Here is a 22,334-nt window from a genome sequence, read left to right on the forward strand (position 1 = left end):
TATTTCAGGGTCTTGGTTAAATGATCACTGCTTGAGCTGTTGGTGATTTACCGTTTTCAGAATTGCAAAGCCCAATCGATGTTTTATTCATATCTTCTAGCATTATTGGTCACATGTCTTAAATTTCTGTTCTTGAAGTGAAAAGCTTCTTTCATCCCTGGTAGAAAGGAGGAACAGAGGGCGTATGGTATCAGCCGTACAACATACTCCCTGAATGATCTTGTGCATTTGTATTATTTTTCACTAGATAATAAAAGTTCAGTTGAATAGTTAATGTTCAACTCTGAGTGGGTGAAAAAACTCAGCATATCTGAGGTCGATATCTCCTCAGGGTGTTGTTTAAGAACAGATGTAAGGTGGTGAAGCCACAAGCTGCTGAATGTTTCCTTTCAGATCCAGCACGTGTGTGTCTCACTCTACTGCGGCCACCATCCTCTCCACTTTTTCCCTAGAAATATTATTGGCCCAGAGAAGGTTCATTCCAGCAGGAAGTCTGCCATTTTGAACCAGATCGAGCAGCCTTTGGAACAGGGAATGATTTATTGTTCCCAGCTGTCTTTCATAAGGTGACCATTATGAGCAAGTCTGCTGATAAATCCACGGCCACAAGGGAGGATTTAATTTGTGACAAGGAAAATTTCTTTCTGCTGAATGGGGAGGGGCATCTCTGACTTTTTTCTGTGTGGGTTTATGGTGGGAGACAGACCCTATGGGTATTTATTAACTTGAACTGAGGGGTCTTTCTAATATATAGTTATGTTTCAGAACTAAAACTCCCTAGGTCCTCATTTGGGGTGTGCAACTGGTGAAGAAAAGCATCAAGTTAATCTTTTTCTCAAACATCTGCATTTTTGACCTTGATTTTTTTTAAACTGACAAGTTACTTCTCTTTCAGGCCCCATAGTTGATGCAAAAGACTGTCATATGAACCTGAAAGGGTAACTGAAACCGAAGAAAGGACCCTAGTGTCTTGCCAAAGACATGCCACAAGGGGTGAGAAGGAGCCGACGTCTCAGCGAACAGGGCACGAGACCAGCTGTGCGTGGCCAGGTAGGAGGATGAGAAATATTTAATTTGCTGTGCTGGCACAGAAAGCTCGGGAAGCACATCGCCCCAACTTAAGGATCTTGTGTTATAATAATTTTTCAGAGACTGTATAGCAGGCACACCAGCCATACAGCTAAGGTAGTTATATTTCGAGTCGATGACACACCTTGGTGATGAGCAGCTTGGGGACCTGTCTGCTGAATTTCTTGAGAAAACCTCCAGAGAGTCAGAAATTACTCTAAACCTGAGGCCGCTTTCGAGGTGTGAGATGCGTCATTTTTAGGTTTTAGGCTTCCCTTGGGATTCAGTCTGCAGCCAGTCTAGAGCAGGTCACCTGGAACTGAAATGCTTCTGAGACACAGGAACAGGGGAGAGTAATTATTGTCAGGGAGGATGCACGGTGCACTTTGCCCTCTGCTCAAGGGATGAACCAAATTTTAAGGGTGGTGAGGACACTGGCAGAGTGATATTTTTAATATATGAACAGATTTCCCCCTCTGGCAGCTCCTGTTGCCTTGACCTCTCCCCCTAACCTCATTCAGGCCGCATTTATTGTATCAGGGAAAAAAGGAGTTTTCACCAAAGCACAGGAAAAAAACAAAAGCTCTTGATTTTCAAAAGTCAAGACTCTAAAGGCACTTGGCATAGAAATTATGAGTTGGACCAAGGCTTCTTACCTCTGAGAAAACATGCAGTTTTCCAGGTGTGCTGGTGAAGAGGGGAGGAGGAGGGAAGCGTAGGTGGAAGGTGGGGAGAGGGGAGCAGAGAGAGCTCCCAGAAGCTGGTGGCCCCTCGCCCTTCTGAGAAAGAGGCTTTGGCCCTCCTCCTTCTCAGGGGGAAAGGTGGTAAATGCAGAAACCCCACATGGCTTGGGGTGTCATGACTTCCCAAGTAGAGCCCAAGGAGACTGCAAAACCTCAGGACAGAAATGGCTGAGTGGTGTCTAAGGTACAGAGAGTCTGAGCCAGCTCCATGGAGTTGAGTGCACATAGCACACGGCTCTGAGTCCTCTGTGTTCAGAAGTGCCACCAGAGTTATGACAAAGGACCCACAACCTTCGATTGGCATCTAAACTGGGGACAGGGACTTCCCCGGTGGCACAGTGGTTAAGAATCTGCCTGCCAATGCAGGGCACACGGGTTCAAGCCCTGGTCCGGGAAGATCCCACATGCTGTGGAGCAACTAAGCCTGTGCGCCACAACTACTGAGCCCGCGTGCCACAACTACTGAAGCCCACACACCTAGAGCCCGTGCTCCACAACAAGAGAAGCCACCGCAATGAGAAGCCCGCGTGCCACAACGAAGAGTAGCCCCTGCTCACCATAACTAGAGAAAGCCTGTGCACAGCAACGAAGACCCAACGCAGCCAAAAATAAATAAATAAGTAAACTGGGGACAGTCTTGGGGGGACTGAGCCCTTCCTTAACTTGTGAGATCTGACTCTGCCTCCAGCAGGTAGTGTCAAAATTGAATTGCATCGTAGGACACTCAGGTGGTATCGGAGGATTGGTTGGTGTGGGGAAAAACCCCACGTGTCTGGGTTAGAAGAGTTTTGAGTAAAAACAGTTCAGACCTTTTGACGTCTTCCCTATTTTCCAAGGCACAATTCACATTTCACCTGTTCCCAGGCATCTTCCCAGACCTGTCAGTTATTATTTTATCTGTCCTCGTGTTTCTGTAGCTCTTCACCCATTCATTACAGCCCTTTATCAAAGTCAGCCTCGTACTGCAGGTTAAGTTAGGGTGAGCTGCTGGGTTTGAACCCCAGAAGCGTTCTGTCGTGTGTCCTTACAGCACCTGCCATGAATTTAGCATCCTAGGCTGGCAGGTGTTTTGGTGCCTGGTACACAATAAAGCCTCAATACATAGTTGTCAAACTAAGTTGAATTTAAAATTCTAAAATACTTAGTGAAACATGAGACAGATCCTTGAAAGAATGTTTCATTGGCTGTATCTTTGATTCCCTCACTCCCTTTCTTTCTTTTCCCCAACACTTGATTTCAAATTTTTTCCAACATACAAAACTTTTTTTTTAACATCTTTATTGGAGTATAATTGCTTTACAATGTTGTGTTAGTTTCTGCTGTATAACAAAGTGAATCAGCTATACGCATGCATATATCCCCATACCCCCTCCCTCTTGCGTCTCCCTCCTACCCTCCCTATCCCACCCCTCTAGGTGGTCACAAAGCGCCGAGCTGATCTCCCTGTGCTATGCAGCTGCTTCCCACTAGCTAGCTATTTTACATTTGGTAGTGTATATATGTCAATGCTACTCTTTCACTTCAAAGAATCTTTCAGAGAACACCTATATAACTACCACCTAGCTTCGATAATGTATGTTCTATTATATGTATGTATCTATATATTTATGTAGTATTACTTGTTTATCTGTCCATCTAGCCATCCCTCCATCAATCCAAATTAGGTTTTCCTCACTGCTTTTCACATACAACCGATGTTTGACAGACCTTCGACTCTGGAATCGGATCCAGGATTCATTCCTGGATTCGGCCCTTACTCAATGCATGGCTTTGGGGGTGTTGCTTAACCTGCATCTACTTCCCGCTCTGTAGAACAGGAGGCCACTGAAACCTATTTCACAGGTTGTGGTGAGGAGTAAAGGAGATAATGTAGATAAAGGGCCAGGCACAGACTGTGTGTTCACTACATAGTAGCAAGAGACAAAGTACAATGTAAATATTTATTTCAGCCATCCGCACTGGATTTGCAATGATTTGTGCTTCTTGTGTTCTTGCTTGCAGGCTCTGCTTTAGTCCCAAAAGGAAAAGAAATTCGCAGGAGACAGTGAATCTCAGACTCTTCCTTGGTTATGAGCAGGAGGTCCCTGGATCCAAGAGGTAAGCAAGAGGAATCTGGGCTTTGGTGTGGAAACTGCATTCTGAATTCCCCGGCACAATTAAAAGGCCAACAGTAGAATCACCAATTATCTACTTTCACCCACACAAGGTGGGGGATCTTCATGCTTGCCTGAAATTCAGAAGAACCTTTTCTAAAAATGGAGATGATTAGTAGAGAATATCGGGACTCTCCTGCAGCCCTAAACACCACTTCCTGAGCCCTTTGGTGCAGGGATTTGTATATTTCCTGAGCGTAGGCCCTCACTAGTACAGCCTTCCACTCTCAGGTGATAGAAGATCCTCAGATCAGGGAATCAGAATTATGCCCAGATCATTTTGTTCCTGAAATGGCCCTGGAAAGCTGTAGCAAGAGTGTGGAGGATGAGATTTCCTTCCCCATGGCCTCAGACCAGTCAACATTGGGGATTGTTGCAAGACTGGAAAAAGGAAATCTCATTCTTTGTTTCCAGCATGTGCTCTCACCATGCCCACTCCCATGCCCAATCATTACAATTGCCTTCGTACCCCTTAATTTAAACACGTTGAAAACAGGATGGTATGAATATTATGGTTTGAATGAATAAAATTGTGGCCTGTCCATATGAATTGTTTTTTTGCTGCACACGTAGAGTTGGGGCTCTTGGTTTCAAATTTGTGTTGGTGTTTGCCAGTAGAATTATCCCTGCATGAACGGGAAAATGCCTAATGTCCTCGTAATTGTTTACAACAGGGTGACGTACCACGTTACTCTGTTAAAAAATACAAGTGCCTGCTTCCCCCCGATTCTACTCCCAACCCTGAGAGTCTGAATCAGTAGGTCTTGGGATAGCCCACTGGAATCTACATTTTAAAAATCTCTACAAATTATTTTACTTCACAGCCAGAGCTAAGAATTACTCCTTTACCGTAAAGCTGTATAGTGCTTCTTATTAAAAACAGTGAGAGATGAAGCGTGTCTTCTTTTGAGATACAGAATCTTGCTTGACCTTTTCATTTTTGCTTTGTGTTCTGCCAGTTGATGGGCATATAATGGAAAACTAGCTAAAATGGGAAGATTGGAAATACTTCCAAAGTAGACAAAGTTAGGCATAAAATAGAAATGACAACCCAGGAGAGCACTTGAGGAGACTCTCAGCTAAAGAAAGAGGAGCTATTAGAGGTTATCCCAGCCAATAAGGAAAGCAGGCAGGGGATTAGCAGGCAAAGGGCATAACCTAGGACCACAGAGCAGATAGGGAGATGGAGTTACTGTCTGTTATCAATTCTCAAACATCCATGTTTCACATTTTAACATCCCAGGCATGTGTTTGCTGGGTGCCAGTTGGGATGGAGCTGTCATTGTCCATGTAGAGCTAATTCTATTGTTATTCTTGGTGGCATAACTGGACAACTTCCTCAATGTTTCAGTCAGCAAACAATTTAAGGACTGTTTGAAGAAAGAATAAAATCCTGGTTGTTGTCTGAAAACTTACTCTTGTCCTTTACTTGTTAGATCAAAAAAGCAACAACATCAAAACCTTTAGATCAAGTGTTAGTTGCTTGGGAGAAAATTCTGGAGATAATAGTGGAATGCTTTTAAAAGAAATACTGCATTTTTAATGGTCTCGATGACACAGATACTAACGTCACGTGAAAAACCGAAACAAATATGACAATTTTGAGTTGGCCCAGGAAAGTTCGAATCTAAATGTGAAGAAGTTCGGGGTATAGTTCATTGGCAGCATTTTTTTCTCTCTTAAATACTCCACAGTAGTTATGCATCTTATAATCAGTGGTGTCTTAGATTCAGTGTAATATGGTGTTTGTGTTGGTCTTTACACTAAGAATATTGAAGAAAATTCTCCTCTAAATTATCTCCTGAGGAAGCATATATAAAACTATAGAGGAGGGCCAGGGAATCACAGACCTGTGTGTGTCTAATTTCCATAAAGGATGTTCTCTTTGAAAAAAAGAGAGAAGAACCACCATATATTTAAACAATAATAATATTTTAAAAGAAAAGAAGCTGGATTTCATTAAGAGGGAATTATTCCTATTTTATTGGAATTTGTTTGGAGAACTAAGTAAGCACATGAACAGGAACTGATGGATGTACCCAGGTAGGCTTCCAAAATGTTTTTTTTTTTTTATAGCTGGAGGTCAGTTGTTCATTACCCCTTCTTGGGCGGGAGTACCCCTGAGAAGCAGTCATTTTCTCTATAGTGGGTACCTCATAGCAGAATCCCTCAAGACCCATAATCATAAGTCCCACACCTCTTCCACATGCTGCCCTTTGAATATCCCAAAATAGCTTTCATATAAATCTCTCTTGGCTCTTCCTCAGGCGAAACAGTTCTCTTCAAAGATGTACCATAATCTCTTTTTTTAATTAATTAATTAATTTTTATTTGTTTGGCTGCACCGGGTCTTAGTTGCAGCTCGCGGGATCTTTGTTGCCACATGTGGGATCTTTAGTTGCGGCATGCACAAACTAGTTCCCTGACCAGGGATTGAACCCAGGCCCCCTGCATTGGGAGCATGGAGTCTTAGCCACCAGACCACCAGGGAAGTCCCCATCATCTCTTTTTTTGAGGCCTCTCCATCCTCCAGTTTCTCCTCTGAATCCCCTCCAGTCTGCCTATATCCCTTATAACTAGGTAACATTGGTCCCAGTTTGTCCAGGAGTCTTAGTTTATGCGTATTTTCCAGGCTAAATTATCACCTGCAAACCCTTTTATTCTAAAAACTGTCCTGATTAGAATATTATCATATGTGGTCAACCTACCTACAACCGACTGCACTATCTAAGGGTGGGCTGAGAAGTAAAAATGAGAGCAGGGCTTTCACTGTCCTCCGTCTCGGTAGTTGACATGTGCAGTCAAGCAGAGGCATTAGTGACTTGAGTCATACATCCTGCCATTGCCTCATGTGAAGCTTGTGGCTGATGGCACCCCTCAGAGCCATGCCCTCCCTGTACAGTACTGGTTCTGGTGGTTCTATGGCATTTGTTTCTACAAAATTTCATGGTGTTTGAGTTCAGCCCGTTGTCCAGTCTGTCAAGAACTTTGTTGTCCAAAATGCTGTCTTATTCCTTCCAACGTGTAGCTATTGAAAGATGTAATCATGCTTTTCTGTGTCATTATCTAGGTTCTTGATTAAAAATATCGCATAGGATAATCTTGTGGCACATCACCTCTTTCCAGTTTGACCTTTATTCACATCCTAGGGTCATTTAACATCACAAACTCACTTAATTGTAGTGTCATGCAGGCCATGTATTTCTTCCATTTGCATGATAATATTTTGGGAAACCTTAGCGAATGCGAATATCTATTTTATATTAGACTTCAGATGTCTAATATAAAATGTCTTTTCTAACTATGCATGTCTAATATAAAAATGTCTTTTCTAATCTATGCATCTAGGTCTTGGACCAGAAAATGGGAAAACAAAAACAGAGTTAAATCTAATGTGACTTCTCAGTGAGTGCACTTCTTTTTAGCTCCCATGGGACCTTGGAAATGTTGACTGACACATAGACGAGGTCAGTGCTCCATGAATATTTGTTGATCCAGGCACAATTTTTCATTGAGAAATAAGCAGAAGATCCTGTTCATGGCTCTTGCTGTGAAAAAAAAGCCTATTTCTTTACACCTGTCAAGGACATCTGCTTTGGGAAGTCCCACACACAGCTTAAGTCCACACCAGAGTATGAATTGACTATTTGCTAATCATGTAAATATTATTGCTGAAATGAAACATGATTGAGGCTGGAAGTGTGACCCGAATGCAGAAAGTGCCAGCTCTTTAATGTAAGCAATTAATTAAGCATCAGCTTTAAGTCTGGTGATAGGTCCCAGGGTGTTAATCAAATCAAATATCACCAGCTGCTGAGAGAACAGGCTTTCAGGAAGCATTTCCTATACCAAGGGGGAGAGGGAGGTGGCACTGAAATGGATTTTCTGAGGCTCCAATAGCTAAGGACACCTGTAGAGGGATGCTGGTAAACTGCTTTGTGGGTACATCTGTAACACAAGATCACACAAGCACTGTGTTGAGTCAGCTGAAATGGTGGAAACAGCCCAGATTTGGAAGCCAGATAGGGCTGGGTTCAACTCCTGGTTCTGCTTCTTTTTTTAGCCTTGGAGAAATCACATGATCTATCTCAGCCTTAGTTTCTTCAGCTTTTAAAATGGAGCTGACAACACCTATCCTGTAGGACTTTTGTATGGGTAAGAAAGATGGCAGTGCCCAGCTTGCAGGGAGGATTCTATATGGTGCTTGTTAACGACTAAATGATTTCTGGTCCCCGCTCTGCTGCTGAGGTCTCCACTTTGACCTTGGACATACCCTCAGCTTCTTAGAGCTTGCTCTCCTCCAGCTCTGAAGAGGTAGAAGTGGACTAGACAGTGTTCCAAGGATAAAAGCCCATCATTCTGTGACAGGGATGGAAATTAGGGCAATTTTGCGACAAGTAGAGTGAGCCATGGGGAAAGTGCACTGATACATGGGAGGGTGGTCTGGTCACCAAGGGTGACGTCCCACGGGGCCTTCATGTTCCCAACTCCGATCACCTCCTTCCCCCCAGAGCAGGCTGGAGGCCACTTGAAATGAGCTGTCATCTCATCTCGGGTCCTTAGCACCACACCTGCCTGGCTGGAACTCACGGTAGTGCATGTCTGTGCAGGACAAGAGACACTCAGCCACGACAAGGGCACCTCGAAGGAAGAAGTGATTTTATAAAGTGGGGAAGGCCTGTCTTGAACTACGGGGGTATTTAAAATAACATTTCTTTTTCCTTTTTTTTTTCTTATTGCAAATAAGAAAACCAGTACATGGTTGATGCTGAAAACTATGAATATACAGTAGTTTAAAACAACTACCATTAGCATTCTATGTATGTCCTTCTAGTCATTTATATACAAGACACAAATGACCTCACAGTATCACCCTGTGTTTTTTTTCTTTTTTTATAAATCTATCTATCTATTTATTTATTTATTTATTTTTGGCTGCGTTGGGTCTTCGTTGCTGCGCGTGGGCTACTCTTCATTGCGGTGCACGGGCTTCTCATTGCAGTGGCTTCTCTTTGTTGTAGAGCACAGGCTCCAGGCGCACAGGCCTCAGTAGTTGTGGTGCATGGGCTCAGCAGTTGTGGCTCGTGGGCTCTAGAGCACAGGCTCAATAGTTGTGGCGCACGGGCCCAGCTGCTCCGCGACATGTGGGATCTTCCCGGACCAGGGCTCGAACCCATGTCCCCTGCGTTGGCAGGCAGATTCCCAACCACTGCTGCCACCAGGGAAGCCCACCCTGTCTTATAGTATGCTTTTCTGGGTATATTTCCCCCTTCCTCATCACTGCTGTTTTAAGTTTTGCTGATTTCTGTTAATATAATAGTGCCTTGGTTGTTTAGCAGAGGTCTCCAAAATGGGATGCTTGCCCCTTGGGCACATGCAAGATAATCTATCAGGAAGCAGGAAGAAAATTTTAGAACTCCTGTTTATACTTTCACCTCTCCTTTTAAAAATTGTGTGGGTGTGTGTGTGTGCTTGTGTGTATTTCATAACATGTAAAAATGTGTCTGGAGGTAGGTAATCCAGAGCTGGGATGGTGGCTCGAGGATGCCACCAGGGACTGAAGCTCTTTGCAACTTTCTGCCCTTCTACCTACATACAGGCCTTCACCGTCAGGCTGGCAGCCTCGTGTTTGCAAGATGGCTGCTGCACATCTAACCTTTACATCCACATTCCAGACAGGACTAACGGGAAAAAGTAAAGGGGAAGGGCTTTTCTCCTAGTGAAGCTTTGCTTTTTATTCAGAAAGGCATGTTTTTCTTCTCATTGGCCAAATGAGAAGAGTTGAGAAATTGAAATTTTTGGCTTTTTGGCCTCTTTGACAAAGGAAGTCAAGGGCATAGGAAATGGTGAATTGTGCGGGGGTAAACGGTCCATAGGGTCTGCCACAGTCCTCTTCCCAGAAAAATGCACACACATGTACACGCACATCCAACTTCGCCAGGCAGTTCCAGGGGGTTTCTCTAAGTGGGGGTGGGAGGGGAGCCCCTCTATAGGGCCAAACTAAGAGAGAGCCGCTCAAATGGATTCTCAGCTCAGCCCAAAGCCAGGGAGCACGAGAGAAGCAATAGGGGGAGAAGACAGAAGTCAAAAGAGAAAGTGAAAATATGTGAGTGGGAGGGGAAGGAAGAGAGAACAGAGGGGCCATGAAGGTTGTAAGTAGCAGATATGATACTAACAGTAAAAAAAAAAAATACAGTGGTGAAGAGAGGGGGGGAAAAGGATAAAGCAATACCACAGTGGGGAAAAGAGAAAGTCTTTTAGGTTTAAGGGAAGATGCTACTCTAAAGGGTCGGAAGTCGCTCTCCAGCGGGGTCTGCGGGTGGCAAAGGCGGTGATGGAGGGTGCCAGTTAGTGAAAAGTTGGACCAAGTGCTGTTAACTTCTGTGGAGTCACAGGACATTCATTAGAAGTTCAAGGGTGCTCTCCAGAAGGGTCTGGTGACTTGGAGATTTGAAGTCTGATAGGGAACAGTCCAGCAAGATAAGGTCAGCTCTGGAGAATGCTGAAACATGGTGTTAAATAAGGTTTTGTAAATAATTTCTGGTGCAGTTTATGATGGCAGCTTGCAGTCAGTTCCCTGATCGTAATCTTTGAGATTATACACGTTGCCAATAGCATAATAATAGCAGCAAAATAATTAGCAGTGTCCCCTAAACCATCGTACAGGACCTATGACAAACTTTCTCCAGCTGGAAAAAGTATAGATCCTTCCAGCATCTTTGGACCACTGTAAATTGCAGAAGCAAAAGGTTTTTAAGAACAACACAGGTGTTGGAGCCATGTGTATTTTCTCTAGGGGATCTTGATGAATCAGAGGAGGATATCATGTTGGAAAACAAGTTTTAAAAAAAAAAAGGAAATCATGTAGCTGAAAAAGAATTCACTGACTTTTCCAGGGGAAGAAATACCTGATTTCTGAACACAGTCTATATCCTGAACAGTTTTCTAGAAATGACGGAACTGATTAATTTTTATAAAGCACTCCAAGTGTCACACAGGAAGTTTGGATGCTTCCAAGTGCCCAAAGAGGTAAGCAGTTTAAAGGAGTTTAAGATTTTTACCTGTATCTAACTTGGAGGCCCACCTAGTGAAACTGCAAATTTTGGGTTCAGGGTAAAGAGTGGTTTTAAAGACTGAGCTCTGGAGTCAGACCACGCAGTTTGGGATCCCAACTTCATCATTTGTCAGTTGTGTGATTTGGGAGCAAGTTGCTTCACTTCTCTGCCTTCACTTCCTCATCCATAAAGTGGGGATAACCACTTCATAGGATGGTTTAGAGGATTAAATGAAATAATCTACGTGAAGCTCAACACAGGGCACGGCACATCCCGGACACTCCAGAAACACATGGATGGATAAACAACATTTTTTTTCTGATTAGTTCCATGATTTTTTCCTTTTAATTTTTACATCAGTACCATGAGTTTACCTAAAGATAAGAGACCATTTTTATTGTCAGCTCATTGTGAAAAATAGCGTTAATTCCTATTAAGGTGTTCACCATCTTTTTTGCAGGCCTCAAAATGATGTAATATTTAAAAGTGATCACACTTCTGGGTTTGAATCTCCACTTCTTGGCTCCAAGACTTTGAAAAGTTGCTTAACCTCTTTGGGCCTCCATGGCCTTAGTTGTAAAAAGGGGAGCCTGTGTAGTTTGAGTTAATAGATACAAAGTGCTCACATCAGTGCCAAGTACATAAAAGTGCTCAAGGCTGCTATTAACCAAGCATTTTCCAGAAAAGAAAATGGAGTTGATAGGTGATACCCCCAAATGGTTTTCTTCAACTTGTAAGTAACATACTGAACTTCCCGCCTCATAATATTCAAGATGAAATTTTGAAGGATGCCTACATCAGGAATTTTTTCGTAGCCAAACATTAAAAACAAAGTGAAGGTCTACACAGACAGAGATGGCAAACATATGGCCTACCCCACCTGACACCCAGGGCCATGACAGACATTACTAATCCGTTACGGCACTTTTACCTACTGAGTTCGTATTCACCTTTGCATTTTTCTCAGCGGGACACTCTGCACAACCATTGTCAATTTGATTGGTGTTATGTGAAGTCAAACTTGTTTTCCATCCTTGTTCTGGTATTATGTCTTCAGAACTGTTATTTTCCCCAGAGGACGAAGAATTGATAAGTTTTCAAGCAAACTCCTTCCACTGAAATTCCATTCAAATTCTTAAATGATGAGAGATAATCCTCCTTCAAACCCTTGAGTAAGCAGAGTGAGTTATATAAAAGAGAGCTGGCAGTACCCACGATCTATTGTTTGTGCTGTGTTGGAAGATGCTGCTAGGACAGATGACACTGATACCTGCAATTAAAAAAAAAGATTTGCTGGGGTCTGAGGAAATCATTTGGAATATGGCTACTTTTGCCCTTGACTTGGTAAATAATTTTCCGGAAAGACAGCCAGGTATAGCACGCAGCTGGGCATCTTTCATCTTATCTTAAGAGGAAGATGCAAATGACTAAATGTAAAGATGTTTCCTATATGTTGATTGGTGTATTTGTCTGCTAGGGCTGCCATAACAAAACACCACAGACTGGGTGGCTTAGATAACAGAACTTTATTTTCTTTCAGTTCTGGAAGCTAGAAGTCTGAGATCAAGGTGTTTTCAGGTTTGGTTTCTCCCGAGGCCTCTCTCCTCAGTGTGCAAATGGCTGCCTTCTTGCTGTGTCCTCACATGGCCTTTTTCTGTGTGTGCCCCACCTGCTTGGTGTCTCTCTCTCGACTTACAGGGTCACAAGCCACATTGGAGTAGGACCCCCATACCCTTGTGACCTCATTTAACTTTAATTACCTTCTTAAAGGCCACAGCTCCAAATATAGTCATATGGGAGGTTAGGGCTTCAGCATATGCATTTGGGGGGGGGCATGATTCAATCCATAACAATTGGTGTATACCCAAATAACTCTAGATTCTACAGCATCTTATAACCCCAGCATTGTTACTTATACTCATCATCATGTGACTCTAGTTCTGCCAGAAAAAATAGTCATGCTAGTTACACACTACGGAGACAAAGAAGTGTGTGCTCACTTCAGAAAAATTTCTGTCTGTTGCAAATCAACAAAACAGATACATCAATGGAAAATGGGCAAAGATATAGAGTCAAAATGCACAGAAAGAAAAAATACAAAAAGTTAAGAATATGAAGAAATGCTCAAACTCATTAGTTGACAGAAAAATACAAGATAAATTGAGATATCACTTTGCATGTACTAGACTGGCAAGATTAGGATAATGCCAAGTGTTGGCAGGGATGTGCGACCACGGGAACCCTTATGCACTGCTCATGGGAAGGCCAACTGGTGTAGAAGTTCTGCAGAGGATTCTGGTGGTAATAGCCAATTAGGTCTAGGTCTACTTGACCCAGCAAATCCACCCCTGGGTACATATCCGGAAGGAATTCTCACAGAGTTTATTAAGGTCCTGTATGAGTAAGGTGACAAGGCATTTTAGCTTGTCTGGGACAGTTATAGTGTACATATGCTGTCTCGGTGGAATTATGAATAGCACCCTTTTGTTTCTCAAAAGTGCTCACCCTGTGTGTAAGGGTTGTCTTCACAGTGTTTCTGTGGTGGTAGGGGATTGGAGGCCCTTTGGGGAGTGGGGAGGCAGAATGTGTTAGTTTCATGCTATTCAGCAGAAAGAAGTAACAGACTAGATATACCCATACTAAAATATATGGATCTTTAAAACATAGTGCTGGATGAAGAAAGAAGAGAGATTCAGGTTTACACACTGTTAAGATCCATGCATATAAAACTATACGTTTTATAAGAACACATATTAACAAAAGGGCTTGCGTTGAGCACCTTGAAATGATTGCCTTGGGCTAGGTGAGGAATAGCAGTGGGATATAGGGGAAAAAAAGAAAAAAAATGTGAAGGGTCTTCTTAAGCCAAAGATGATAATGAACCATTGAGAAGATGATTAACTTAGCCGTAGTATCTGAAATTGAAAAAGGAGAGTTCTGTCAAAATAGATTAAATTGAAGAATTTTTTAAAGTGTTTAAAATATTATACATTTCTTGAGAAATTGGCACTTGTTTGTTTGTTTGCTTGTTTATTCTCTGAAGCTCTGAAGGGCATTTAAGTCTGTTTATGTAAGTATCTTAAGTAGGACCAAAAAAATAAAAAATAAAAGTAATTGAATGAGGGAAGCAGAATAGAGAGTATAAAGAACTAGAAAAGATAAGGCAAGGTCAGGTGTGAGGTTAATATCTAAAATTCACACCCAAAGTCCTATAGATTTACTAGAAATGGGTCTCAGATTAGGCGCTACACCAAGGAGATGCCCTCATATGCATGATCTACATTATCTGTAGTAACAACCACCACAAAACCACTCCAAGTACTAAGAAGCAGCCCAACTATTTCCCATTCTGAGATCAGAGAGAAATTTCTCCCTTGGGCTCTCCTAAGGAGGGCACCGTGTAATGGAATAGCGGCCTAGAAAACTAATTTCGACTGAAAGACTCATCCCAAAGCCATGTCGAATACCTAAATGCTAATTTACTCTCACAAGGTTTGAGCTCCTTGAATTTCTGCAAAATAACTTGGTTTCAGTTCCGGTAGAGCTGAGAAAATGTCCCTGTGTATGCAGGAAACCTGTGGTCCACAGATGTTTGGGCTCTTCCACTGAATTATGAACCATAGGGCCAGAAATTCCCAGTCGTTACAGCAATAGCTAATGAAAGCAAAAAGAAAAGGATTCTCCTTCCAGATTCCGGAGTGCTGTTGCCTTGATACCCCTGAGGAGGGGGTGGGAGATGAAGAATGTTTTCCTCTATCTTTTCCTGCATCAACTTTAGCAGCAATTAAATTTTTATTGACTGAAAGCCTAAAATAGTAATTATTGTAGAGACTACAGAAAGTAAATCTATTATGTGAAAACAGGTGTCACCAGAAGAGTGAAACCAACAAAGAACAATGCAGAATGGAAGGGTTTAGTGGCAGGCATCTGCAGAAAGAGTCCAGTCTGAGAGATAATCTCCAAGTAGACATTTGGGGTGTGTGGGTGTGGCAGGAGAGGGAAAGGGACAATCTGGCGTTTCGGTACATTTTGGGTTTGAAGCAAGTATAGTTGATCAAGTTGTTTTGAAGCTTGGTTGAAATAACCCCGGAGCACTATCCAGCTAGATTTGATTTTGTATTTATCAAGTGACCTCTGCTTATTAATTCAGATTCTAAGAACCTGAGAAAGGGAGGTATGGAAGATTGGTGCTAAAATAGCTGTAATGATTTCCTTTCCTATATCATGTATGTGACTTTGTGACTCACCCCATTAATAGGTAGAGACTATTTCTTCACCCCTTGAATCTAGGCTGGCTTTATGACTTGTTTCGGCCAGTACAATTTGGTGGAAGTGATGGTGTGCCAGTTCTAAGCCTAGGTCTCATGAGGTCTTGAATACTCCTCCACATCTCTGAACCTTGCACAGCCATCACGGGAACACGCCCAGGCCAACTTGCTCAGTGATGAGAAACAAGGCCCATTCACTCATATTGCAGTGGCTGATTGCCACGTAACGCTAGACATGTGTGTGAGGCCATCTTAGATCAGCCGCCTATGGCCCAACCACCAGCTGACCACAAGTGCCTGTGTGAGACCAGGAGAGATCAGCTGAGCCTGGCCCAGAACTGCACTGCTGAATTTAGATGTGTGAGAAAAAACAAATGCTTGTTGTTTTACGTCTCTAAGTTTTGACATGGTTGTTATACAGCGGTAGCTAGCTGGTACAAGAGGGTTCCCTGATATTAGTATTATAACTAATATAAATTTTGTCCACTATTTTTAATTTAAAAAATACAAACAAAAATATTATAAGTGAAAAAAACCCTCACACCTTTGGCATTCTGTTTTGTGTTTCAGGATCTTATAAGTCAGTGAGCATGAAAGTCCCTGAGAACCTGAGTAGCTTTGAATATGTGGACAAAATTGAATTTCTGGACTTGCAAAATGGAAGATCAGACCCTAGACAAGTGGCTTTCAAAACACTCCCACCTGAGATTCTCAGCATGAGTGTGGGGAGACAGCCCTATTTCTCTCTTGGGAATAAAATCTCTAAAATTTAACAGTTACCATTTCCCCATCTCAGCCTAGTTGACATGACAGAGGGTTGTTTTCTCTTAGAGTATCTTTAATTACTCCTAATTAATTTGCTTTGCACCCACTACTGTAAATTCTGTAAGTTCCTTTCTTAGAGCAGTGTTTCCTACTCTTGGTTTATATTTCACCACCTCTCCTTGGGGAAACGAGAGGGGAAAGTACACACAAATACCTGTCACAGGGAAGCTGGAAAATCCCCACTTTTAATTGGGTTCTACAGTGGTTTCTGTGACCACTTCTGACCCCCTGACCTTTTCCCTTCTGTGAGTTTCATCATCAGTTTTACTGTGAAGAATTTGGTTGGGCTTAATGTTTGCAACAAGAGGGAGAGACATCGCTAGACCTGGCCCCTGTCTCCCGTGAGTCACTGGCATCTGTTACGCCATGGCCAGGTCTCATTAGTGCCACTACTGCTGGGCTGGCAGATCTTTTGAAAGCAGGAATGGAGGGCTCTGGGATTCACTAATGACTACTGGGGAGATGCAAGAGGAGGGTTGCTGTCTTAGGGAGGTCATTGTGAAAATGCACCTGTCTGTATCTTACAAGAAATGAAATGTGATTTCTTTCCTTTCAGAACTGCTAAAGGAATTCTTAGGCTATCCATACAAGAAAATAAGCAGAATTTAGGATTGAGTTTATAAAATATCTAGGAACGTTGGCAGTATTTTTGGGAAATTAAAAAATTTTCCACGCTCTTTCCCCTTTTCAGAAATTAAAGAGCTAGAGCATTATGGTACAATGATTTTGAGATGGGACTAGACGGCTTGGATTTGAGGCACACTTGGCTTCCTGTCTCTGCCATGTGAACCATATGTGGCAAGTTACTTAGGTTTTCTGAGTCCTCAGTTCTCATCTATAAAGTGAGAATGGTATAAATATGTCACGAGGATTAAATAATTTAAACGTGTGTAATTCCTAGCATGCCTGGAGCATAAAGACCTGATAAATGCAGTTCTTTCATTTTTCCCTCTTTTCACCTTTTCTGGCTTTTGGTTCTGTTGTCGCTTGCTTGCTTGCCCGTGTATGTATTTTTTACTGTGAAGAATGAAGGATGGGTTTTTGGAAAACAAGATTTATACCAAAATCTTTAAACTGCTTATATTTTTACCTAATAATCTCACTTATGTAAAAGTGTAGTGAAACAAGGGTCCAGAAATTTAAAAGTACAAAGGTGTCGTCATAAAAAGATCCATTGTTGCTTCAAAAAAAAGTTCTTCCTGGTCATTTTCCTGTTTGCCTTGTTAAAAAAAAAAAAAAAAAAGAACACATCACTTTTTTCACCCCCCCTTTTTTTTTTTATCATATGTGCTATTTGCTACTTATTGTTTCCATGAAGTTAGTAAATTCTCATCCCTTCCCCTAATAGTTAAAAAATAGACCAGTATTAACTTCCTGTGGATTCAACATGAATCACTCCCTTCTAAAAAAGATTCTCAAATAGGCTTACTTCTTTATTCTAGGTAGCCAGTTTCCAAGTGAAGCAAAACTCTAGATTGTAACCCATCTTGCATGTTTATGCATCTATTGGGAGATATTTCATAATAATAACTATGCCAGTCCTTCATAATGTTTGGAATAAAATGGTCAGAGTATACCATGAAAACAGTCAAGAAAGCATTTAAAATGGAGAAAAGGGAACTCATTTTGATTGGTCAATTGCTACATGCTCATCCTTATGCTGGGGTATTCCAAACTGTTGCTTTTACCAAAACCCTGCCAGTGAGTTTTTAATTTTACTTTATTTTATTTTTTATCGAGGTATAGTTGATTTACAGTATTATATTAGTTTCAGGTATACAACATAGTGATTCAAAATTTTTATAGGTTATACTCTATTTATAGTTATTATAAGATGTTGACTATATTCCCTGTGCTACATATCCTTGTAGCTTATTTAATTTATACACAGTTTGTACCTCTTAATCCCATACCCCTGTATTGCCCCTGCCCCACTCTCTGCACTGGTAACCACTAGTTCTCTATATCTGTGAGTCTGTTTCTTTGTTGTTACATTCACTAGTTCGTTTTATTTTTTAGATTCCACATGTAAGTGATAACACACAATATTTGTCTTTCTCTGACTTTTTTCACTAAGCATAATACCATCTAGGTCCATCCCTGTTGTTGCAAATGACAAAATTTATTCTTTTTTATGGCTGAGTAGTATTCCATTGTTTTTATATATATTACATCTTCTTTATCCATTCATCCGTTGATGGATACTTAGATAGCTTCCATATCTTGGCTATTGTAAATAATGGTGCTATGAACATTGGGGTGCGTGTATCTTTTCAAATTAGTGTTTTCATTTTCTTCAGATATATATCCAGGAGTGGAATTGCTGGATCATATGGCAACTCTGTTTTTAGTTGTTTGTGGAATCTTCATGTTGTTTTCCACAGTGGCTGCAACAATTTACATTCCCACCAACAGTTTACTAGGGTTCCCTTTTCTCCACATCCTCAGCAGTATTTGTTATTTGTGGTTTTCTGTATGTCTTCTTTGGAAAAATGTCTATTCAGGTCTTCTGCCCATTTTGTAATAAGGTTATTTTTTGATATGGAGTTGTATGAGCTGTTTATATATTTTGGATACTAACCCCTCATTGGTCATATCATTTGCAAATATTTTCTCCCATTCAGTAAGCTGTCTTTTTGTTTTGTTGATGGTTTCCTTTGCTGTGCAAAAGCTTTTCAATTAGGTCCCATTTGTTTATTTTTGCTTTTGTTTCCTTTGCCTTAGGAGACAGATTTAAAAAAATACTGCTACTATTTATGTCAAAGAGTGTTCTGCCTATGTTTTCTTCTAGGAGTTTTATGGTTTCAGGTCTTATATTTAGGGCTTTAATCCATTTTGAGTTTATTTTTATTCATGGTGTGAGAAAATGTTCTAATTTCCTTTACATGTAGCTGTCCAGTTTTCCCAGCACCATTTATTGAAGAGACCGTCTTTTCTCCATTGTATATTCTTGCATCTTTTGTCGTGATTAATTGACCATAAGTGCGTGGGTTTGTTTGTTTGTTTGTTTCTGGGCTCTCTGTTCCTTTGATATATGTGTCTGTTTTTATGCCAGTACCATACTGTTTTGATTACTATAACTTTGTAGTATAGTCTGAAGTCGGGGAGGGGATGATTTCTCCAGCTCTGTTCTTCTTTCTCAAGATTGTTTCGGATATTAGGGGTCTTTTATGTTTCCATGCAAATTTTAAGATTATTTGTTCTAGTTCTATGGCAGCTTAGGGAAAATGGGAAAGGGTTGAAATAAGTGAAGCACAGGTGATTATTTAAGAGAGTGAAATATGATAACTGTGATGGTGGGCACATGATATTATGCATTTGTCAGAAACCCATAGAACTTTATAGAATAAAGAGTGAACCTTAATGTATGCAAATTTAAAAAATCATTTAGTATGTTGGGTATGCCAGGATGAAATGCATAATTGTGATAAAACAATATAACTGTGCTACAACACATTTTAAAATTTGTTTAAATGTGTTAAACAACCTCACTGAAGGGTGTGGAGAAAAAAAGGGGCTGACCTAAGTAATCTCAGAAATGAGTGGAGTCTGTAAGACTAAAGGCAAAATGAACTGTATGTAAGCACTCTACCCTAGTTGATAATGCTATGTCCCAGGGGAGTAGAAATCAATGATTTTAATGCCACTATATATGCATACTGAAACTCAACAATTAAGTAAATGCATGCACAATGGTGGGAGCCAAGTTTGGTTGGAGGTTACAGATAAGTAAAAGGAGGAGGCTGGAATCATCCATGTGATAACAGATTAGAGTTGGAGACATCAATACGGACTCATGTTAGCTTAATATAGACACATATGGTTATATATAGAAATACTTATAGATATGTGTATATACATGGGTTAGTGTACATACATTTGTACTTCCTTGTTCTGTCACCTGAGAGGACCTAGAGGCAATGACACCCCAGTAGCAATGAGCATACCTAGCACCCAGATCTTGGTTTCTAATATTATTCTCCAACAAAAGGAACTGGAACTTGGATAAATGGCTGATTTTAGGACTAGGGTAGAAAATAAACAAGATGAGCCTGGAGCGTCTTATAGCGCCAAAAAGAAAGTGCTCAGAAAAACAACAACAACGCAGTGATGGGGATGTGTCAGAGGGACACAGCCACCTGAAAGAGCTCCCAACGGCCAAGGCTGGAAATGGTAAGCAACAAAATAAATGAAGTAGTGTAGGGTTGAAACCCAAAGTAGAAAGTAAATTTAAGAGTCCATACTCATATGAATCAATTATTGAATAAATAAATGAAGGAAAATAGACACATTTTCTGTACCAAAGAATTCTAAAAATTTTATGTAGATCTTATACCCTCAGGGAGGTGGAATAGAATTCCCCATGTGTTAAGTTGGAGTTGAACATAGTGACTTATTTCAAAAGAGTACAGTATGAGAAAGGGGAGCAAAGAGCTACTTTATACCAGAGAAACCTGACGACACTCTCTCAGCCAAATGATGAGGATCAGCGTCCATAGTGATGTCATATTGATGTATGTACGTTTGATGTCATGTCATGAGAATGGCTCTACCTCTGTGGTCTTCTTCCCCAAGCATGTAACCCCAGTCCAATCATGAGAAAAACAGCTGACAAATCCCAATTGAGGGACATTCTACAAAATATCTGACCAGTACTCCTCAAAACCGTCAAGGGCATCAAAAACAAGGAAAGTCTGTGAAACAGTGACAACCAAGAAAAGCCTAAGGAGACATGACAACTAAATGTAAATCCTAGATGGGATCCTGGAATACAAAAAGGAAATTAGGAAAAAACTGAGGAAATATGAAAAAAGTGTGGACTTTAGTTAATAATAATAATAATGTGTCAATATTGGCTCCTTCATAGTAACAAATATACCATACTAATGCAAGATGTTAATAACTGGGGAAACTGGTGCGTGGAATATGGGAAATCGCTCTACTATGTTAGCAATTTTCCATAAATCTAAAGCTGTTCTAAAATAAAACATTTACATAAAAGAATTTGCAATGCCGAGTACTACCCTGAGATTCTGATTTAACTTGTCTGGTTTGTAGCCTGACCCTTGGGATTTTAAAAAGCTGCCCAGGTGATTCTAATATGTCTCCAGCAAGTCACTGCTCTGAGGGAAGTGAGGGTTTTTACAACCAGCTGCACTTCTTTTTTCCTTTCTACTTATAATAAATGCTCTGACCTTGTCCCTAGTAAAATAGCAGTGTGACTTAATGATTTCGGTTGTTTGAATAAAGCAGTTCTTTAAATGTACAGCCAGCAAGATGGAACTTAGAGAGTGATATTTCCCATTAAATAAAAGAATCTTGTCCAAGAAGCTCAAAATACCATCAACTGTTTAGGTAAACAGGGTAGGCTAGACTATGCTGAATGTATCATTGGTTTAAATCTGTACATAGTGGCAATGCCTTTAATTTCTCTCTGCAATGCTATGCCATATGCCATATGTACATGGAGGTAAAAGATCTGCGAAGTTTTAGGTGCAAAGGTTTGGCTTTAATTAGACAGGAGGCTTATTTTCTGGTGTTTGATTGTGACAAATGAGGTAAAAGCATCACGTGCTGGCAAACACAGCTTAAATGTTCAGGAACTTACAACTGACCTGAGCCATCAATGTTTCTCATGCAGGGAACCTGGCAGCAGGGGTTCCTGGGGATCATATCTGGCACTGGTGATGATTGGCTCCACCAATCAGTGAGGAAGGGATCCTACTGACCCCAGCCCCCGGACCAACTTCAGTGAAGAGACAGAGACTAAGAGGTGATGGAGGCCTGGTTCCTCATGCACAGACAATTATGGTACTTAATTTGGAACTGGTGAGACTATGTTTTTGGACTTACTCTGTTTCCTAAAAACCCTAACAGGCCAGGAAATTGCTTCATGTACATTAAGGGATGAAAAAAAGATGTATTTTTCCCATCATTTTTCTTCCTCAGAAATAGTCATTAATAGGAATTCCTACTTTTTTTAAACCTATAATAATATTAACAAACCAGAAAACATTTGTTGATTGAGTCTTACACTATTCTAGGCACTGGGGGAGATATTTAAAAAGTTAAAAAATAATGTTGGCTTTTTATTCATGCATCCAAGCAATGCTTAATTGAGTGTGTATCACATACCAGGCATCTGCTAGGTACTAGAGATTTTAAAAAGTAAACAAAAAACTAAGATTGGTCTGCTTTATTAAGAAACCCATAGTCCAGGAA

General features: G+C 40.9%; 1 long non-coding RNA gene across 1 annotated transcript; it reads left to right on the forward strand.

Annotated features, from left to right (window-relative positions):
- Window positions 1–895: 895 nt before the first annotated feature.
- LOC118897026 lies at window positions 896–21,876 on the forward strand. The gene is made up of 3 exons (XR_005020326.1): window positions 896–1,050; window positions 3,813–3,908; window positions 21,754–21,876. It is a non-coding gene; the product is annotated as an uncharacterized LOC118897026 (long non-coding RNA).
- Window positions 21,877–22,334: the final 458 nt, after the last annotated feature.

Source organism: Balaenoptera musculus, chromosome 6, assembly GCF_009873245.2.
Source record: "Balaenoptera musculus isolate JJ_BM4_2016_0621 chromosome 6, mBalMus1.pri.v3, whole genome shotgun sequence".
NCBI lineage: Eukaryota > Metazoa > Chordata > Mammalia > Artiodactyla > Balaenopteridae > Balaenoptera > Balaenoptera musculus.